Source organism: Sarcophilus harrisii, chromosome 2 (assembly GCF_902635505.1).
Source record: "Sarcophilus harrisii chromosome 2, mSarHar1.11, whole genome shotgun sequence".
Classification (NCBI taxonomy): Eukaryota; Metazoa; Chordata; class Mammalia; order Dasyuromorphia; family Dasyuridae; genus Sarcophilus; species Sarcophilus harrisii.
In genome coordinates this window covers 370460450-370480876 of record NC_045427.1, presented here as the reverse complement: position 1 = coordinate 370480876, position 20427 = coordinate 370460450, and the positions used below count along the sequence as shown (strand labels likewise).

Sequence of the window (20427 nt, the reverse complement as noted above, 5' to 3'; positions counted from 1 at the left end):
TGCTGTCTCTTCTGGGACAGTTTTTTTATTAAATGGTCCATATCTGAAAATGCTTGCCATGGTTATCCTAGGCTCTGGTTCTTTTGATTCTTAAGATAATATCACTTTGGGATTGGTCAGGATTCTAGCCCAGATCTCACATGGGACCAGTGATCATTGGTTGAAGGCCTTTACCATAGTGGTGGGCGGCTGTGCTTTTATAGGTTTCCTGAGGTTGTAGCAATAGCAAGTTAATTTTTTTCGAACATTTTGATCCATTGATTTAGCACAATTCACCTAGTCCTTGTAGACTATCCTTATTAGGACAACAGGCTTATCAGTAAACTGTTGGTAAACCTTATCCAATCATCTGGGGCAAAGGGAAGTGCCTCTGTGAAAGTCCCCCACTGACCAAATTGGTCATTTTCATGTTACAAGCATAACAGCTATAGAACATTTGGAATAAACATTGAATATATTAGTAATTTTTATCTACATGAGTTAGCTCATTGGACAAACCAAAATGGGCTTGAAGTAACTCTAAGGGAAATTTATAGTTAAGGTATGAATTGAGGTTTATTGAAAGGATGTATAGAACAAATGTTATTAGGCAGTGTCTTTTGAACTAGTAAAAGCAAATATACACTTGGCCCTACTGCACAAACCAAATAGCCATGGTTTTCCCCAAGTTTACTTTTGATTCTTGGGATTGAGGCTCCCTCTAACCCCATTTACCCCCAAATATGCAGAGAAATGTACTGATTGGTGTAATGTTCTGGTTAGTTTTCTGGAGGTCCTGGGACCAGTCTTAGTTTTAGCAGAATAATCATCATGAGAATAGTCAGGGATAAAGTCCAAAGTCTTTATTGTCTCCTTCAGTTTTCCAGTCTATGTCACCAGTCTCAGTCAGCCAGCCAGTCAGCAATCTTCACATCTCAATGTAATGTTCTGCTTTCTAGAGTGTCCAAGTTGGGGTGACAAAATATCACTCCATTTTGTCACCCCAAAATGTACTATTGCTTTCTAGAGCCGCCATACTAGGGTGCATTAAAATATAGTGTCCAGACTAGCTCTCTGGAGGATCTCTGGACCAGTCCGAGTCCTTAGTCTTAGTAGAGAAATCATGAAGGCAGGAGAGCCACCATAAGGCTGGTCAAGTCTTCTCCCCTGTGGCTGAGTTTGTCCCCAGTTTATATACTCTATTATAATTAAATCCATTCATCATACTGAGTATAAGCCAATCAATATATCACTAGGGAACCATTATTTGTTATAAGATTAAATCAATCATACTGAACTAGAGAACTATTAATCATCATGCTAAACAACATTGTCTTATCAATTCTACTGAGTTAGCACTTTGTTGTAAGAATCCTTGCTTCAAATATATTTCTCCAGTGTTCTGGCCCATTACAGACTGGCAGTTGTCATCTCCATCCCATATACTGAGTTAGATCCTGGAGGAAAAATGGGTCAGTGTTTATACTTTAATATAAATTTATATAAAAGGGCCAAATAGAAGAATACTGGCAGAACCAGGAATGGGTTTAGTCTTGTGTAAAGAATGTCAAGAAGAAACAGAGGGCTAGGAGGAACTTGTGATTGTAAGGATATGGTTTATCTTATCTTTGGGAGGGGGCAGCTGGAGCCAAGACAAGCTTAGTAAACAGAATAAGTACTTAAGCAAAAACCAAGGCCTATCATACATGGAATCTGCTGAATACTATATTCAGTTAGATTCTATATTACGTAATACAGAATGACTAAGGGATCACATGTCATCTCATATGAGATCATGAAACTTCCTTTTTTTTAATGCATTCCTTACATTGTAGTTTATGGTGTATTTTTGTCTGTGTATCCCATTATTTTCCCTACTAGATTGTAAACATATTGAGGACAGAGACTGTGTCTTATTCATTTTTGAATCTGTTCTACACATACCTACACTCAGTACAATGTGTTTTATCTTGTGCAGTTTGGAATGTATTGAATGAATAGGAATAAGAATTGTAATTTATTCATTCATCATTGTCTTTGACTTTCTTAGTTACAGAAATAGTAAAATGAAAAGCCAAATCCTATCAACAAAAAATTGTGTAAGAACCTTAGATTTTCAAGATGTGTTTTTTTTTTTACCCCCTGTAGAGGCTGTCCCCATTTTATCCAATCAGACTTCTTAAATATGCTCTATTTACTATTATCACAGATAGTATTTATTCATCAATTTATTCCAGATAGGGGTAACCTGAAATATAATTTGTTATCTTTCTGCTTCACTTTTATTTTTTGTCTTCTCTTAATGTTCCTCCTAGGTAGCATCTGGTCAAAAGCCAATCAAGGGAGAGTTGAAGAAAAAAGGATGCCCATGTCCTCCTTGACTTCTTCAACAAGTTGCCTTAAATTTCTACTTCTAATTCTATAAAATGCAAGTAGAGTGTGCTTGTCAGGGTCTGGGAACTTGGGCAAGAGGAATGATGCTTGTATGATGAACAGTTTTGTGATTTCAAAGTAGAAAATCTGAATTTGGACCTTCTCCAAAACCATGTTGCAGGAAAAGAGAACAGGCAGATTATTTACCTCCTTCCTTCAGGAGGTGGTGTTGGCTAGATGGTAAGGAAGATATTAAACAGTAACTGTTTGAAGGATATGATGTCCTTTTATGTCCTATTTTGAGATTTTACTGGTTTTCAAGTGTTATTTGAGTTGAAACATCATGCACTTTGAGCACAGATGAAGTTATGCTATGACTTCTTTCTTACCCTTAGTCAATATTTATTTTGCTCTCACAATGATCAGGGTATCTACAAAGAAAATAGAAAAGGTAGTGGCTGTTCTGTGGAGGAATGTCATTCCCATGAATAAGTCTCTCTCTTTAACATCCTTAATTATCCTGAACAACCTAGCCAGATTTAGATCCCAGACTCTGAACTTAAGTTAGTTGAAATGGGTACCAAGGCAACATGGAGCAGGGTATTGGGAGCATCTGTATGTTGAGTGGCTTTCTAAGTATCTTTCTCTATTGGCCTTCCCACAGCTTGTACTATTTATCTCTTTGTCAGAGTTTTCCTCAAATCAGAGACCCATTCACACTTTCTAGATAGAAATAGATTTTAGTCTTTTCCAACTTCTTGTTGAAGTTTTGTTTTGCAAAATCTGATTTAATGAACTTTAAGGAGAGATTTTTTTTTTTCTAGAAAAAGGTAATAGGAAGACACACTAAATAGGTCTAGGTATAAACTAGATGACACTTTGGGTTTGTGGTAAAGTTAAACCAGCCCATTGATCTATAAATTATAAATGAAGAATCAAGTTTTTAAGATCCTCAGCAGAAAATAGACATCTTCTGGAGTTTTCAAGCCCATGTAGGACATTTGACTATAACCTGATAGGAAGAAAATATCTGCAGTCAAAGGTTTGTTCTTTGAACTGAAAAGTGATCCTCATTCACAATAAGGCTCCTGGGGCCACTAGTTGAAAGGATTTATTAAGCAATAAATCACCATATATTGCTGGAACAAATAGCTTTCCTTCTGGACTTTAATCACAAATACAAATAACTTCCTCCCCCCAACACTTTTAAAACAATCTTTTGAATTGAACTGAAGCAAAAAAAAAAAAAAAAAAGGAGTTTTGACACTAAGAAGTCTGGCTCCCTGAATGTTTTGTTCATTCATTATGGAAATTCTTTTTTATTCAAATCACAGACTAGCACTTTTGATTCGATACCATTTATAGGCTTAAAAATTTAATTCCAAATCTTTTGTCTCATGACTTTTTTTTTAATGGTATTGTTGGGAATAACTTATTATTTTAGTTTATTATTACTTCAAAAAGACCCAAATAATAAAAAAGAAAGCAGTCTCAGAAAGAATTTTGCAGAAAATTTGCTAATTTATCAAAAAGTTGCTTTTTTGCCCTGTCATTTCCACTGTAGGTTTAAGAAAAAAAAGAACAAACTTTTTCCCTTCTCTTTTCTACTGCTTTCCCTTTCACCACACCAATTTTTTTCTCTAGTCATATTTATTAACCTGCTGCAAGGGATTTTTGATCCAAAGGCCTTACAATTAATTGGAGAAGCTTTCTCCATGTAAGGGATAACTGATCAGAGATATTTCTGATATTCTCTACATCTTTCCCACTTATAAAAAATGCTCTGCAACCCCTTACTGCAAGGGGGTGGAGAGTTGGCTTGTCCTTGAGCAAAGATCCCCAAATATCTCTTTCTGGCAAGGGTTAACTGGATGATATGCTTGCTTCACTAAGAATCGTTCAGCCAATGGGATGCTGTACTGATGAGGTAATATTCTTATCTCATACTTCATTGGTTGGCTTTTATGCTATTCAGGAGAGTGGGGAAGGAAAGTTCAGTTTTGGGGAATACAGAGAAATTTTTACCCTATCCCTTAATTTTTACTTATTTCAATTTGCAAGTTTGGTTAATATGTGAGACCCTGAGGATGGTCTCTTCTTGGTGATGAAACCAGGGAAGGGTTTCATGTATATTTCCCCTTTTTGAGTAGGAAAGTATTATGCTTAGGATCTTTGGAATCCATGGAGTTCTGCAATTGTATCTTTTTTTCCATTCTTCTGACTGCATACCTCAACCAGGAGGTACCCCTGCATCCTAGACCCACTAAATCTGGGTGCTCTGCAAAGGGAGAGAAAGTGATAATGCAAGGTGATTCAGAGTACTCCTTAACTGCTCCTAGAATTTTGCAGTGAGTGAGAAGAGGTAAAACTGCTGCTGCAACAGAAATTTCTAATAATTTTGTTTACTTTATCTATCCATATAATCTCTGGTTACATCTTGGAATGCCTTGTGAAGAAATTTTCCTTTTCCTGGAAAAGGATCAGGGGATGGGCAGCGAGGTGGTACAGTGGCTCAACCATAGTTCAAATCTGGTCTCAGACACTTGCTAGCTGTGTGATCCTAGACAAATCATTTTACCCTATTGCCTCAAAAACAACAACAAATGGATCAAAGGAATTTGACATGGGGATAGTGAGGGATTATATACAGAGGGACTTTGCTAAAGTCACAGGATTGATGTATGGTTGTAGGTACAGTGGAAGAAGACATATTAAATATAAAGTACTTGTGTTTAGGTCTCAACTCTGTCACTTTCTGCCCTGTGTACTGTAGTCAAATCAATGCCTGTGATAAAAGCACCATCTTTTCGTGCAAAATGAGGGGGATGGATTAAGTGATCTGAGGTCCCTCCCACGTCTAAGTTTATGAACCTTTTACTATTAGTCTTATACTGCCTTTCAAATCTTTATTAGTTAGAAATATCAGAAAGATGGAAAGGACTTTAGATTCTGTATCCTTCACTTTATAATGAAATTGAAGTTCACAGGAAGAAAATGATTGGCCAGCTTAAAGTTACAAAATCCAGAGCTGAAATTTGAACTCAGGTGTTATGGCTCCAAATTGAATGCTGTTAGAACAAGAGCTCTTAACCTAGGGTCCATTCACTTAAAAAATTATGATATTTTGACATATCACTGTATTTCAATATTGGTTTCCTTTGCAATCCTATGTATTTTATTTCATACATACATGTATAAACATTCTCAAAAGCAGTCTATAGAAATCACCAGACTATCAAAGGGGTCCATAACACACAGAAAAAAGATTAAGAATCTCTGCTCTGGTGTTGGATTGAATTCATTTTAATTTCACAGCATTGCATGACAGAAATGAAACAATTTCTATCTTCAGGGAGTTTGTTTTATTGAGGGGAAACAACATGTACATAAAATTAAATATAAAATAAATAAAATAATAATATTTTATCTATTAAGGGATCTATTAAGGAAGTGGAACTTAAGCTGTTCCTTGAAGAGAGCCTGGAGTGCTAAGGGACAGAGATGAAAAGGGAAAGCATTCCAGGTATGAATAATAGCTTATGCAAAAGAATGTCATACATGAAGAAGGCCATTTTGGCTTAGACAATCGAGTGCATAAGAAAGAAAAATGTGAAAATATAGATTGAAATCAATCTGATTTCAGACTTTAAATGTCAATCAGAGGAGTCTGTATTTTATCCTGGAGACAACAGGGAGTCACCGAAGCTTAATGAGTAGGGGAGAGACATAGTCAGATTTGGGCTTTAAGAATATCAATATGCCAGCTGTGTGGAGGACAACTGGGGAGAGGAGAGGTTAGATAAAGGAGACTAATTAGGAAGTTAATGCAATAGTTTAGGGGAGAGGTGATAAGGAAATCAGGGTAGCTGCAGTCTGAGTAGAGAAAAGGAGCTAGATATCAGAAAGATTGATTTAACAAGATTTGGCCACAGATTGTATGTGGAGGATGAGGGAGATTGAAGAGTTAAGGATGATCCCTATGTGGGTGGAATAATGCTTGAGCCTTTTTGAAAACAAGAAAATTAGGAAGATGGGTAGATTTGAGAGAAAGAGAAGATGAATTCTGTTTTGGCAATCGTGAATTTGGGATACCTATAAGGCACATAGATGACAATATTAAGAATGTTATTTGAGATGTGGTATTGCAACTCAGGAGAGATAAAGGTCGGATACATAGATAGTGAGGAAAGATGTCCATTGGTTTTCAAGAGAGCATAGTATGGCTATATTTACCCTTTAAAGATGTTTAACAAAGAACTAGCTACTGAAAATAAAGAGAATTTTTTAGGAGGGAAGTGAAAATTTATGGACACATATGAAATACAATGATTTAAATGGTTACATGGGGAAAATTGGATATTAGTAGGGAGTTGAACTATTGTAGATCTAGAACTATTATAGATTGCTCCTGTTGCTGTTAAGAGTTGGTACTTCAGATGTAAATTGTGGCCAGTTTGAGTGCAAAGTGTATTATGATTTGAGTGCTTTGTGACCTGGCACTTGTGTAAATGCTTCTCCTCCAAGTGAATATAGGACACCTCGGTTTCATAGTGTAACTATAGGAAAGTTATACCTTTCTCTACCTCAGCTTACCCATCTGTGCAACAGGGAGGATCGTGACTATTTCCTCCTGAATTCACAGAAAGGATTTGAGCTTAATAAACTTCTTACAATCCATGAAGTCTATTGGAATATATAGGTAATTTTTAATGCCAAAGATTTTCCCAATTGTGCTCATCCCATTGTGATTGATGGGAAATGAGCAACACTGCTATTAGTTCTCTCCTTCTTCAACTATAAAAATGCCAGACAAATTTTAGATTAAATACTACCACTGGAAATAATAGGCAAGAAAAATAGAAATCACATGAGACATGAGACAACTCTATTTACTGATGCTTTTGGTCCGTGAGGCCAATAATAGGGGCTTCAAAATTGGATTTTCATCTACAATAGAGGTTCACAGGATTAACTAGAGATAGGGCTGGCAGGTTCTCTCTTTAAAGAAAGATGGGACTATAAGAGGTTAGTATAAGTATAGCTGCGGGAACAGACAATGGGTTTCATTACCTCACACCTCCCATTAAGATTGTTTATTTACATATGGAAAGAATACATGTAGGAATAACAGCTGCTGTTCTTTACCCCCTAAGTTTTTTAAATGATAGGATGATAAAAGTAAACATCTGGATTTAATCAGAAGGCAGCCTTAAAATGACTGTTAGCCATTTAGAATGTGATTAGAAGTCTACACTGCTTCAGTTTCTCTTTAATTACAGCTGTGTGAGCAGGTGCTTCAGTCCTGCCAGAAATAAGCTTGCCAGTGCTGACTCATCGGAGCCCCAATAGCTGTCTCTGCTGTACTGGGAGAGTGTATCCTGACCAAGGTTGTACTGTTTCTTGATTTTCCCCTCATATTTGTTTTTCTTTGACCTTTGTTCTCCTTGGAAGTCATTTATTGTTGTGGATATATATCATATATGATGAGCTTGTGCAGCAGAGCTTTCAGAACAGTTTCCAAATCTATTTTCTAGGGAAGAGTTAATTGTCAAAACTAAAGATGGGATATGGAACAGACTGGTAAACAGAATAGAATGGTATAATGGAAAGATAAAAAATATTTTCACTGTGTTCAGATAATGGCTGCTAGGCATGTAAGAGACTCTAAACATCTTATAGGATGACATGTCCCAGGGATCTTGGAGGGTACAAACATTCATATTTCAGAAAGGAGTTCAAATATTGACTAAAGACAAAAGATGGCTAAAATTAATTTGGATTCGTACTTTCACATAATCTCTTTATGTTTTCCTTTGTATATAGAGATATGTTAGGTCTGGAGGGATATACTCATAAAATTTAGAATTAAGTAATAAAATTTAAAAATGAATAAATTCAATTAACTCAATAAGTTCCTTCCAGACATGAAACTTTGCTCCTAGTAGTCTGTGTCACTTTGACATTGTGACTTTCAACTTTTAATACCTAGAACACAGAATTCTATTGAGGAATCAAAAGACTTGAATTCTTATTTTGTTGTCACCACTAGTGTTGTATGATTAATAATTTTGTGATTCTGCACCTCTATTTTCCAATTTGTGACAATGAAGATTTGTCACTCATCTGCCAGAAAGGTGATGAAATCAATAGTACAGAGAGACATATATGTATTTTCTGGCATGGCCAATAGGGAAATTTGTCTTACTGGATTACGTTTATGAGGAGGACCAGCTCTCTCCTTCCCTCCCTCTCTCCTTCTCTTCTTCCCTTTCTCCCTTCCTTCCTCTCTCCCTCACTCTTTTCCTCTCCCTCCCTCCCTTCCTTTTCCTCCCTTTTCCCTTCCCCCTCTCTCCCTCCCCCTCCTCTCTCTTTGTCCCTCTCTATATGTTTCTCTGTCTCTATCTTTGTCTCTGTCTCTGTCTGTCTGTCTCTGACTCTGTCTGTCTCTGTGTCTGTCTCTCTTTGTCCCTCTCTGTCTTAATTTTTGTCTGTCTGTCTGTCTGTCTCTCTCTTTCTTTCTCTCCTTCTCTCTCTCTGTCTCTGTCTTTGTCTGTCTCTCTCTTTCTCTCTGTCTGTCTGTCTGTCTCTCTCTCTGTGTCTCTGTCTGTCTGTCTCTCTGTCTGTCTGTCTGTCTCTCTGTTTCTCTCTCTCTCTCTCTCTCTCTCAGACACACACATGTACACACCCCTTCTTTTTCCATATGGCCAAGGGAGGGTGAGAGAGGTTGCTGTAGAAGGGATAGATTGTAATGCATGTAAATAAAATAAAAATCAAACAAAAGATGTTTTAAAACAAAATAATGTGATTAGATCAGATAATTTCTAGATATTTTCCTGCACCTCTGTTATTTTATCTAATGTTGTAATGTCATTTTGGGACAAAGCACAAATAGTCCTTAAGTAGAGTGGTTACTAAAAAAGAAAGAATAATGTGTAATAAAAAGTTGAGTTATATATAAACAACATGTCCTATTCAAAGCCATCATGTAGGCAGCTGGCCTTGGCACAATGACTTCGATATACCCTGGAGACAACTGGGTTTTTTTTAGTGGAGGAGTAATCTGTATCTCTTTTTTACCTCCTGGAGTGACTGTGAAGTTTAATGCTTAGATAATGAATGATAAGGCAAATTAAATTAAAGGTGCTGGATTCCAAGTATTAAGAGTTAAGGAGGATCACAAGAAAGTAATTTGAGATGATTCAAAAAGTATTTCCTTAAAAACAAAGATTCTTAGTTCTGAAAACAAACCTCAAGTTAATTCATTAATTTTTAAATTCTGATTTTAATGAACCCAAGTCCTCTTCCCTTACCCCAAATCTCTATATATTTCCAAATATAAAATAAAACAGATTATGTGAAGATGGAACTGTGAATTAATTTTGTCCACCTTTTTTCTCTTTAGTCAATATTTTAACTTCTTTAAGAGACAGGAGTGTTTTCTATTGTACAAGATGTCTGGGAAATGCCATCCTGTAATATCTCTAGAGTCTTTTACATATGTAGCAGCAAGTACCTGATTATAGTGAGAAGCAAGAATCCTTACTGATTTAATTATGAGGAACTCATTTGGAATTGGTAAACCTTTGCTGAAGAGAGTTCTCATTTAAACATTTTTTAAAATTACAAATTTACACCTTGAAGAAAAAACATGTAATTGAATCCCAAATTAAGTCATAAAATTGGAAGTAAATTTTGGAAAACATACATCATAACAATGATAGTGGTTATCTTAGTCTGTGAACTTTATCTAATTATGCATTTGAAAAATTTTATGAGCATTATAGTCTTCAAGTGGAAACATAAATTGGGAAGGATGGAAAAAGGAAAATGCCTTGGGATGCTAAATTCTAGTTACTTGGTTATTATTTTCTAAGAAGAGCAATTATTGCAAAGAATGTTATGACCACTAACTTTCTTATGTTGATTGAAAAAATTGTTTTGCCAAGAAACATTTTTCCAATTCATAAACATCTATTTGAGTAATTGTTTTGATAAAGCAAATACACTAAATACCCTATTTTTGAAGTCCTTTGTTATATTATAGATTTATGCAGGCTATTCATTCAAAAATTATGACTTGTCCGCTACAGGCTAGGTACTAAGGAATTGAAAGGTGCTTAAGACAAAGATTTTTGTCTTCTCAATAGTTCTGAACAAAATAGCTATAATACAAAGTTCAAATATCTGTTTGTTTGTTTTTTTATAGTAAGGTATAGTGTCTCTCACTGTCATACAGAAACTTACAGGGTGAAACTGATCTTCCAATAATCCATATCTTGTATAGGGTTCAGAACTCCTAATAGACTAAATGATTTACAAATCATTGAGAGTTATTTTGTATTCCTAACAGCTATCACAATGCCTTGCGCATAGTAGGTACTTAATGTTAGATGAATTTTAAATTTAAACTTAATGAAAGAATTATTTGTTAGTAAATAATCAGGATAGATTGTTTCAATTAAAATACCTTAGAAAAGATTTAATGAAATGTTGGGAATTGTCAATTAGGGAGCAAACACCTATGGGAAGTTCAAAGAATGTCATGGTTCTTGGGCCTTAGATTTCTGGCTAAAGAGGTCAAATGAAGGCCTTTGCACCGAGCAGTTCAGATCTTATTGCTTTTCAAAGTTGGGTTCTTTGTGGGATGGTCATGGTAAGACAGGATAGAGAGAAAGGTAAAGGATCATCTATTGCTCCCATTAGACTTTTAACCATTAAAGTTCTGAGTTTGAGGGGGAACTGTCCAGAAGCATTTTAATCAGAAAGCTTAAATATTGTAATTCATTATTTGATCATTTTTTTATTCAAATAATTTCTGTTTCTAGTGGGCAAAAATGCAAAGGGATAAGAGCAAAATATTACATAAAGTTAAGCATCTATGTGTGAGTAAAGGTGATAATGATTTTTTTGAAATAGTGATCATAATGAATTTGTTTCTGTTTTGCCAAATTTATTGTTCATATATTGGCACGATAAAGATTACTGTGGAAAAGAAGAGTTTTTGTGAGTAGCTGAGAAGCCAGTATTTTGTATGTATTAAATAGCCCTTGTGGAAATGGTATGAATTTTATATACATTAGATTTTCTCCAATCTTTGTTAATAACATTTCTCCATTTAGAATAATATGTTAGCTAGAAAAGAACCAGAGATCTATTTCCACTCTTTCTTTTTATTGGTAAGGAGATTAAGCTTGAGAAGTCAAGTAATAAAATGCAGGTCTTCTGACTCCAAGGTTTATATCCTTTCTATCACATCATACTATCTCTTAAAAAGAACATATGTTATTGTATGAAACGATTCTAGTTCAAGAAGATATGTCCCAGACAAAATTTTCTTAGACTCCTTAGAAAAGCTAGCAGCATTCAGCATCTAAATCTCTCCTACAACTGAAGATTTTAAATGTTTTTAGGCTTTTCTTTTTCTTTTCCCAGTGGGAGTAAGTACTTAAGAAGCTAAAAATTAATTGGAACTGTTTAATAGAATTTTATGGCAATCCTTTCTCTTATTGGAGCCAGAATATTAAAATGCCATTCTAGCTCATACAATTTTATTTTCTGAGGAGATTCATATATATTTTTCCATATTTGTCTAGAGTTAAGTTTTTGAGAGGATAAAGCTACAACCAATGAAAGTAAATGTACATTGTCGTAGACTAAACATGCATGTGTTTACTAGCCTACAAGACAGCCTACAAAACAAATTGTTTAAATGGCACTAAGGATTTGAGACATTTTGCTTAGTCTATTTGGTCTTAAATAGGCACCTACTTAGCAAACTATGTCAATATAAGTTTTGATATGGAATTTTCTGACTTCATTTTTTTTTAACCAATAATGAATGGTAACTTGAAAGATTTTTCCTTTGCTTTCTTAAGCAAAGAAGGAAAAGCTATATGTTACTGTCTGCTATGGAGTATACTAGAATATCACAGATCTAGGAGTAAGACCAAGGTTGGGAAGTCCTCATCCTATTTGCTACTGAATGACTTGCTCTGTGATTTTAGGCAAGAAACTTAACCTTCTTGGATTAAATTCTTTTATAAAATGAGATACTTTCTGTCCAAGGGTAGTTGTGAGAATCAATTGATAATATTTTTGGAAATACTCATAATTTTCAAGTTTATATCCTTAGATAATATATAAAGGTATCCAAATGACTTGCTAGTTGTTAAATTAAAATGCCAGAAATGAAGGAACATTGTCTTCAGGCTGCCATAAAAGAGCTCACAGTTTAATGGGGGTGACAACAAGCAAACAAATATGTACAATATAGCATAAATATAAAATAAATATTTAAAAAAATTCATTTAAAAAAGGGAAGGCACTGAAATTAAGAGGGGTTAGGAAAGGTTTCAAAGCAAAAATGGGTGAATGTTTGAACTTATGAAAGTTTTTTAAATTTTGTGATAAGACACTAAAGCATCATGGTGATTTCCAGAAAGTCTAAGGATTTAGAAGAAATCTATTTATTTCTCTCTGCAAATCCGTGAGGAAGTAATTGGCTACAGGAAATCTGTCTTCACTTCAAAGTCAAGGGTAAAAAGCACTGTAAAATAATGGGGATTTTCATAGGTTGATATTATATTTACCCAGGGATGTCATAGTAACTTCTTGGCTTGTCAGTGGTTGCTCTTTCTTTTCACCAGGTCAAGGGCTGTAAGCATATCATTATAATTTGATTTCTGGAAAAGGCAGGAAGCAAAGTGACTGGCTGGAGAATGAAGTGCTTCAGCTCTCCTTGTCCCCAAACCCCCAGAACACTGGTCACCATGAGGAGGTGGAATGAAAGCTGAAGCTGGAAGGAGAAGGAAACAAACACAAAGGCTGGTTAAGACATGCTTTGACTTTGTCTGGTACATAACCATTTGAAGAATCCTTATAAACTGTAATAAACACTCATTTCTCATGGTAGTAGAATGTTTCTCTAATAGGAAGTTAGGTAGGAATATTGATACTGTTTGTCACTATACAAATAGTTTCAAGTACAAATAAAGATTCTCTTGGACTGTTCTATCCAGAGCAGATGTTCTAAACCTTTTCCATATCATGCCTACAGACCCTTTCTCAGAAAAAAATGTTTTTACATGCATAAACTGAAATATAAGATCATAGAGAAAATGGTATTGAAATATCACTATTATTTTTCTGTGTCATGCCTTTCTGTGTCATGACCCTTTCTCAGAAAAATTGTTTTTTATATGCATAAACTGAAATACAGGATCATAGAGAAAATGGTATTGAAATATCGCTATTATTATATTTTTATTATTTTTCACAGGCCCCAACTTAAAAACTCCTACAGTGGGATTCAGAGAAGAAAATAAGTGAAACTGACCATTTTTAGTGGTTATCTGAGAGTACTTATTTCTTGACTTGGTTGAGTGACTAAAAAAAGACTAATTTCTGATTTTTTTTTTTATCATGCATTAAATGTATACACCTATGGCTCTTCCTTCTTTTAGAGAAAGGCTTTCCCTAAGTCCTTCTAATTTTAGTGCTTTTCCTTTTTTTTTAAGTGATTAAAAAAATTTCCAACTTAGACTGTATATAGTTTGTTTGTACATTTTTGTTTGCTTGTTGTTTTCCCCATTAAACTAAGATCCTGGAAAGCAGGACTGTCTTTTGTTCTCTTTGTATCTCTAGACTCACCTGGTAGCATTTAGGTTACTATGGGCAAATCACCTAACCTCTCTGAGTTTAGTATCTCCTCTTTAAAACTGGAATATTCTCCATGTTAATCATTTTATAGAATCAACATGAGGATTCTTTATTTTTATAAATTCATAAATTTTATAAACACAAAAAACCTTGTCTTTCATTAGTTATGTTTTTGGTTCCTTGAGATTTGGAAAATAGTTTTAACATTAATGTATTTATAGATCTTGGAGGGTAGCTTTTTAAAAACTGTCAAATTCTGAAGCTACATACTGTATGGGGATTTGTATCACACTATGCACTAACATGTTCACTGATTTAAAAAAAAAAGTTATTCTGACCTTGACAAACATCAACAAATACAAATATGACCATCTAATCACAAATCTCATTATAGATTTTTTAAAAAGTATAACCTAAATTCAGTATGTTAGTTCCAAAAGCTGTCTTGCTTGTCTGTTTCCTTCTAAGCCTCCTTTTCTGAACATTAAAAAAATGCTTCATTGGTTCTTTTTTTGTATAATTATAAACGACCCCTTATCCTCACCACACATAAAACTTAAAAACAAACTCTTTGTAACAAGTTAGCATAATCATATGAAACAAATCCACAATATTAACTATCTGAAAATATTTGTCTCATCTTGTACTGCTATGCTAGTTTGTCACTGTTCTGTCCAAAGGTGGGAAACATTCTTTGTTATCATGATTGGTCATTTTATTGGTTAAGTGTTGTTAATCTGAGGCCCAAAGGCATTCAATGACTTGTCCAAGGTAGTAACTATAGCAGTGCTAGGATCTGAATTTACATTCTCTAATTCCCAAATTCTGCAGCCTTTTATTCCATGTTCTTACTTTCTTTGATCTCATTGTAGGAGTACTAAATTGTTTTAAACTGCTTTCCAGAATGGCTGAATCTGTCTTACAGTAGTTCGTTCCTGTGTCTGTACCTAAAAGCATTCAACAATTCTTTTCCTTGGTTGTCATTGTTGCCAATCTGATGGATGCAAGATGGAAACTCAGAGTTGTTTTAATGTGCATTTCTCTAAATAGTGATGATTTGAAGCATTTTTGGTATGGTTATTGACAGCTGCTTTTTTTTTTATATTTTAGAATTGCCTGATCATTTATTGTGAAGTGGCATATATATATGAATCTATTTCCTATATATCTTGGACTTTATCAGAAAAAAAACTTGTTGAAAAGATTTTTATTGGCCAATTAACTGTTTGCTTTTGATTCTATCTGCATTGTTTTTGTCTAATACCTTTTCAATTTTTATGTAATTAAAGTTTATGTAAATACAGCTTATGTAATTAAGTTTTGTGATTACTTACATCTTGTTTTGACAAGAGCACTTCCCCTATCAATAGTTATGAATTGTATCTCTTTCATTCTCCTCTAATTTATGCATGATCTTTTATAACTAGGCCATATATCTGTTTGTTATATGCGTTATGAGATGCTGCTGTCTCCAAAGTTATCAATGATGTTTTTTTAATTCATTAAAAATTTTTGTGGCATTTTAAATTCCAAAATCTCTCTTTCTCCCTCCCCATCCTATAGAGACCACCATTTGACACAAATATATTCGTAAGTGTAAAGCCATACAATCCATACTTCTGTTTATCAGTTCTTTCTCTGGAGTTAGATAATTGTGCCTTCATAGGTCCATTGTAGTTGATTTGAGTATGTACAGTACTCAGAATAACTTAATTGTTTGCATTTATACTTTGAACAGTATTATGACCACATATATTATTTTGATTCTGCTCATTTCACTCTTTATTATTTCATATGTTTTTCTAAAATCAATCTGCTCATCATTTCTTACTGCACAGAAGCATTCCATTGCCATCATATATCAAACTTGTTTAACCATATAACTCAATTGTTGAGTGGATAAAACTAGGTCACAGAGAATAAAACCCTGGAATTAGGAAGACTTGTGTTCATGAGTTCAAATTTTGTCTTAGATACTGATGAACTATGTGACTCTGGGCAAACCACTTAACCTTGAGAAAACTCAGTTTTCTTATCCCTAAAATGATCATATGGAAATGCAAAAAAATTCTTGTGTTTTTGACAACTTCCCATCTCTATATCCAAAGTCTTTTAGCTTATCTTCAATACAAACAATGCTTGCTGATGGTTTTAAGTGGATGCTTTTTATAATTTTAAGTAAAAATCCATTTATACCTATGCTTTCAAGTGTTTTAATAGGAATGAATGTTGTATTTTGTTAAATGCTTTTTAAGTACTGCTATAACCCTTTGATATAATCAATTAAAATGTTAATAGTTTTCCTTATGTTAAACCATCTCCCTGTATTTCTGGTATGTAAAATCCACTTGATCACAATGTATAATCTTTGTGATATAGTGTTTCAGTCTCCTAGGTAGTATTTTATTTAGGATTTTTATATCCATATTTCCTAGAGAAATTGATCTATACTTTTCTATCTTTGTTTTTGTCAATGATCTAACTGCCAAATCCAATGGCCTTTTCTCAATTCTCATTCTTTTAATTACTCTGAAGCTTTTGGCACTCGATTGCCCTCTTGTTACTCTTTTCTCTCTAGGTTATTAGTGATACGGTTAGTGGCAATGCAGAGTTGAGGTGTGAGAATCCCCTTCTGGTGGGTGTAGGTTCAAGGTGAAAGAATTCACGAACCTGAAAAGTTTGATTGGCAAAAGGTTAGTTGTATTGTCACTGAAAAGTCAGGTTTGCTACAAAGTCTGACTTCCTCAGTGGCAAGGTCCTGGCAGAGAAATAACAAAAAGTTTTCACTGAGAAGAGGGTTTCTTTACGGCGGGCAGGAGTCCTGGCAGGCAGCTATGCCAAAAAGAGAGGTTCCTTGACAAGGCATAATACTGCTTTGGACATTCTGCAAAAAAAATGAGTTTAAAATTGCCTTTTTAAAAATAAGAAATCAATTGAGTGAGACCAGCTGAATGAGACCATTTAAGTTTGAGCTAAGTAGAAGTGGTCCTGGACACATTTTCAATTCAATAGAGGATACAGATAGTCACCACCAAAATAACAGAACGAAGCTATTTTATCTTGATTCCTTAAGGTGGGCTCTCCCAGAGGAGAGTTTCTCAAGAGTTCACTCCATGTCTTCCCCCCAAAAGTTAGTCCCCCCCCCCCATCATTAGGACACCATCGCTCTCTCCTGATTCCCCTTTTATCAAATCATTCTCCACTGCTAAATCTTCATCCAGATCATACTCTTTAATTATAGAAGTCCCACAGGGTTCTGTCCTGGGTTCTGAATCTTTTCCCTCTGTACTGTTTCAGTTGGTATTCTCAGCTCCCATAGATTTAATTACCATCTCCATGCTTATACCCCCTTAAATCCTCTAGTTTTATCAAATAAGTCTTAATTATACTGCTTTGTAGTGTATATTTAGATTTGCTGCAAAGACCCCTTTCTTCTATTTAAAACAATTTCCCTTGAGATTCTTGATCTTTCGTTCCTCTAGATGAATTTTGCTATTTTTTTTTCTTTTACCATAAAGCCACCCTGTAGTAGTCTGGTATGGCATCAAATACTGTAGGTAATTTCACTCAGATGATGTTGCCATTTTTATTATCTTGGCACAATCTAATCATGAGTGATTAATTTCTCTCTAGTTGTTTATGTCTACATTTTTTGTGAAGTTTTTTGTCGTCTCGTTCATATAATTACTGTATTTGTCCTGATAGTAACTGATGTTTATAATTATTTTGCATAGAATTTTTCTATCTCTGGGTTTTGGTGAGAAATATAAAAATTATGGAAATCGTCTATATAGAAACTAGATTTTTTTTTCTATCTTGCTACTATGAAATTACTATTTTTCTTTTACTTGAATCTCAAAGCAGAATATCCAAATAAGACCATCCTATCGATTGTAAAATAGGTTCATTTGATTTTTAATTTCCTGGATTACAAACTTGCAGCATTAGACAAATGAAGGACACCACCACATGCTATTTGTTCAGTGTTTGATATTTGACTACATATACTGATTCAAACATTGACAGCGTCAGAGTTTTTTGTGCAGGTGGCAGACTCTTCCTGTGCCGTCTCTTTCCAGAAAATTTGAGCGTTCACTATTAAATTCTAAAGCATCTAACAGATCAACATGTTCTCACTCCCATTTTCACAAGGTTGGGAAGTAGGAACACTGAAGTGATTGACAGTGTAATACAATGAATCTTTGAGAGCTGGTGACACCAGCGGACTCCGGGTTGGTCTGGGTTGCTAGGCAAGCAATTGATAGGTTACATTAGGCCCCTCCCTTCTTCCTCTGCGCAGATAAGCCTCAGTATTGGAATGTAGTTCTGAAGCCCAGCAGGCTCGTTGACGTTCATATTCCCCAACCCTTTCAGAGCCAGAGGCATTTTGTAAGTAGCTGTCAATTTGTAGGTGAATAGCGCATCTAGAGGAGGCAGGATGCAGGTGTATCTCTGGTGTCCTGATTCTGACCTGATTCTCCCGTGAACGTGATACGTGACCATGGCAAAGCTGTCTTGGCTTAACGTCCCACTGCCTGCCTGGGAGTTTTTGACTTGCGCTGTTTCCCAGTCAGGCCCCGTGAGCCCCGAATTTGCGACCTTTTGAGAAGGGACTATTACAGCCCTCACTCCACGCTTGTGCTTTATTCCCGTTACAAAGAACACCTTTTGTACTCCTCCTCCCTCCGCATCTACTTCCCCCACTCATCTTTCCCCTCATTCTGATTCACTTCCTCTCCCACTTTTTCTTGTCCATTTTTCCTCCTCTTCCTTATTTTACTTAAGCCTGTACTGTACAGGCTTTGTGGTCACGCATCTGGTTTCATGAGCCGTGTGATATTCCCTGGAAGACCTGCGCTGTGAAACACTAGGCAGGCTGTTTCAGCCACTCGGCACCTCAGCTTCCTTATCAGTAACCCAGGGACCACAAGATTGGAATGATCCGGTTTCATAGGGTGGTTGTGAGGGAGTGTTCCAGAAACGTGAGCTGCTAGTTAGGAATATAGACTCTTGGTGACGTGAAGTTTGGTCCCTTCTTGTTCTGAATTTTGCTAGATGAGTAATTATGGATCGAATGTTCTTCAATCTGGGTACGGCGATTCTTGTGCTGTGTGACCCTTAGAAGGATCACTTCATCTCTCTGGGTCTCAGTTTCCTCAAATGTAAAAGTTGGCAGTAAGAATCCTTGCACCATTTGTCCTCACGGGGCCCTTTCAAGAAAATCTTTAGCAATGGCTCTGCAAAGTTCTAAGCACTATAGGGTTACACTTCAATTATTCAATTCTCGCACTGCCGAGGGACAAGAGTGGTAAGCGGAGGACTCCTTTTGGACCTCCTTTGCCTCCAGCCTCCCCCTTCTAATCTGCCTCTCCCCTCCCCCCCCAGTCGGGTTCTTTTGATCTCCCTCTCCATGGTCCCGCCCCCTCTACGTCACATCCGGCCCGGCCCCCGCTCCTCCTTCTTCCCTCCCCCCTCGCCGTTAGGGAGGGTCCGCGCCTCAGCCGCTGCCTTCGCTGCTCTAGCCGTTGCCTTCCCCTCCCCTCTTTCCCGGTTCTCGGCGCCGGTTTCCCCCTCGGAGGGTGAATCGGCGAAAGGGCTCACACCCGCTGGGGTAGCCGCACCACCGTCGCCGCTTCCCCTGTTGCCGCCACTGCCTCAGCCGCTTGCCCACCCGCGACCGCCCTGAGAGAAGACACAGGATTCAGTTGCCGTTAAGCCGGAGCCTTGGCCCTGCTGCCGTTGCCGCTACCGCTGCCGCTGTGCGGGGCGGTGCTGAGGCTGAGGCAGCTGCCGCGGCGGGTCCTGGAGAAGCGGCCGCGGCCGGGGAAGGGGGAGTCGCGCTTCCAACGGTAAGAGGGAACGGGCGGTTGCCCCGGCCTGCGCATGCGCAGGCCCCTCGCCTCCCCCCCCCTTCTGTTTCTCTCTCTCGCCTCCCCATCTCTCATCTTGTCTCTTTCTGTCTCCCCCTCCCTTCCTTTCCAGGCCCTCCCCTTTTTCTCTTCTTCCCCCATTTCCCATCCCTGCGCCATGTCCCCTGGTTCCACCCGTCTGGTGGGGTGTAGGTTGGTGTCTTGTGGGGAGGTACCGGGAGAAGGGAATCTAGATTGTTGGGGGCAGCTCCTCGAAGTGGTGGATGTACATCTGTGAAGGAAGGAGAAAGGGGAAGAAGGAGGGATGGGGTTGACAGGTGGGGAAAACTCAGCCCTCGGAAGAGAGAGAGAGGGGTGAGGGAGCAATGGCAAAGGGTAATTTGAAGGTGGATGGGTAGCTGCTGTTTGTGGTGGTGGAGTCTCGGGGCGGCCGGAGGGATGTTGTGCGTGGAGCGAAGAGAGGGTACTTTCTGCTCTGCGCTGGGCAGTGTGCGTTTCCCTCACTTATCGAACAAACCCGAAGTGCCTGCGTTTGTTTGCAAGTAAT

At 36.8% G+C, this 20427-nt stretch overlaps 1 protein-coding gene across 9 annotated transcripts in view; it reads left to right on the top strand.

Moving 5' to 3' along the window:
- Window positions 1-20427, top strand: part of FAM13B (family with sequence similarity 13 member B) — a 231591-nt gene that overhangs the window by 45880 nt on the left and 165284 nt on the right. For 8 of the 9 annotated variants that reach the window (XM_031953318.1, XM_031953321.1, XM_031953322.1 and 5 more), the window contains exon 1: window positions 19774-19859. The exons of the other annotated variant lie outside the window; for it this stretch is intronic. The gene's annotated coding sequence lies outside the window, so the exon portion shown is untranslated. Of the gene's footprint in view, window positions 1-19773; window positions 19860-20427 lie in introns of those variants that run through there. 9 annotated transcript variants of the gene reach the window in all.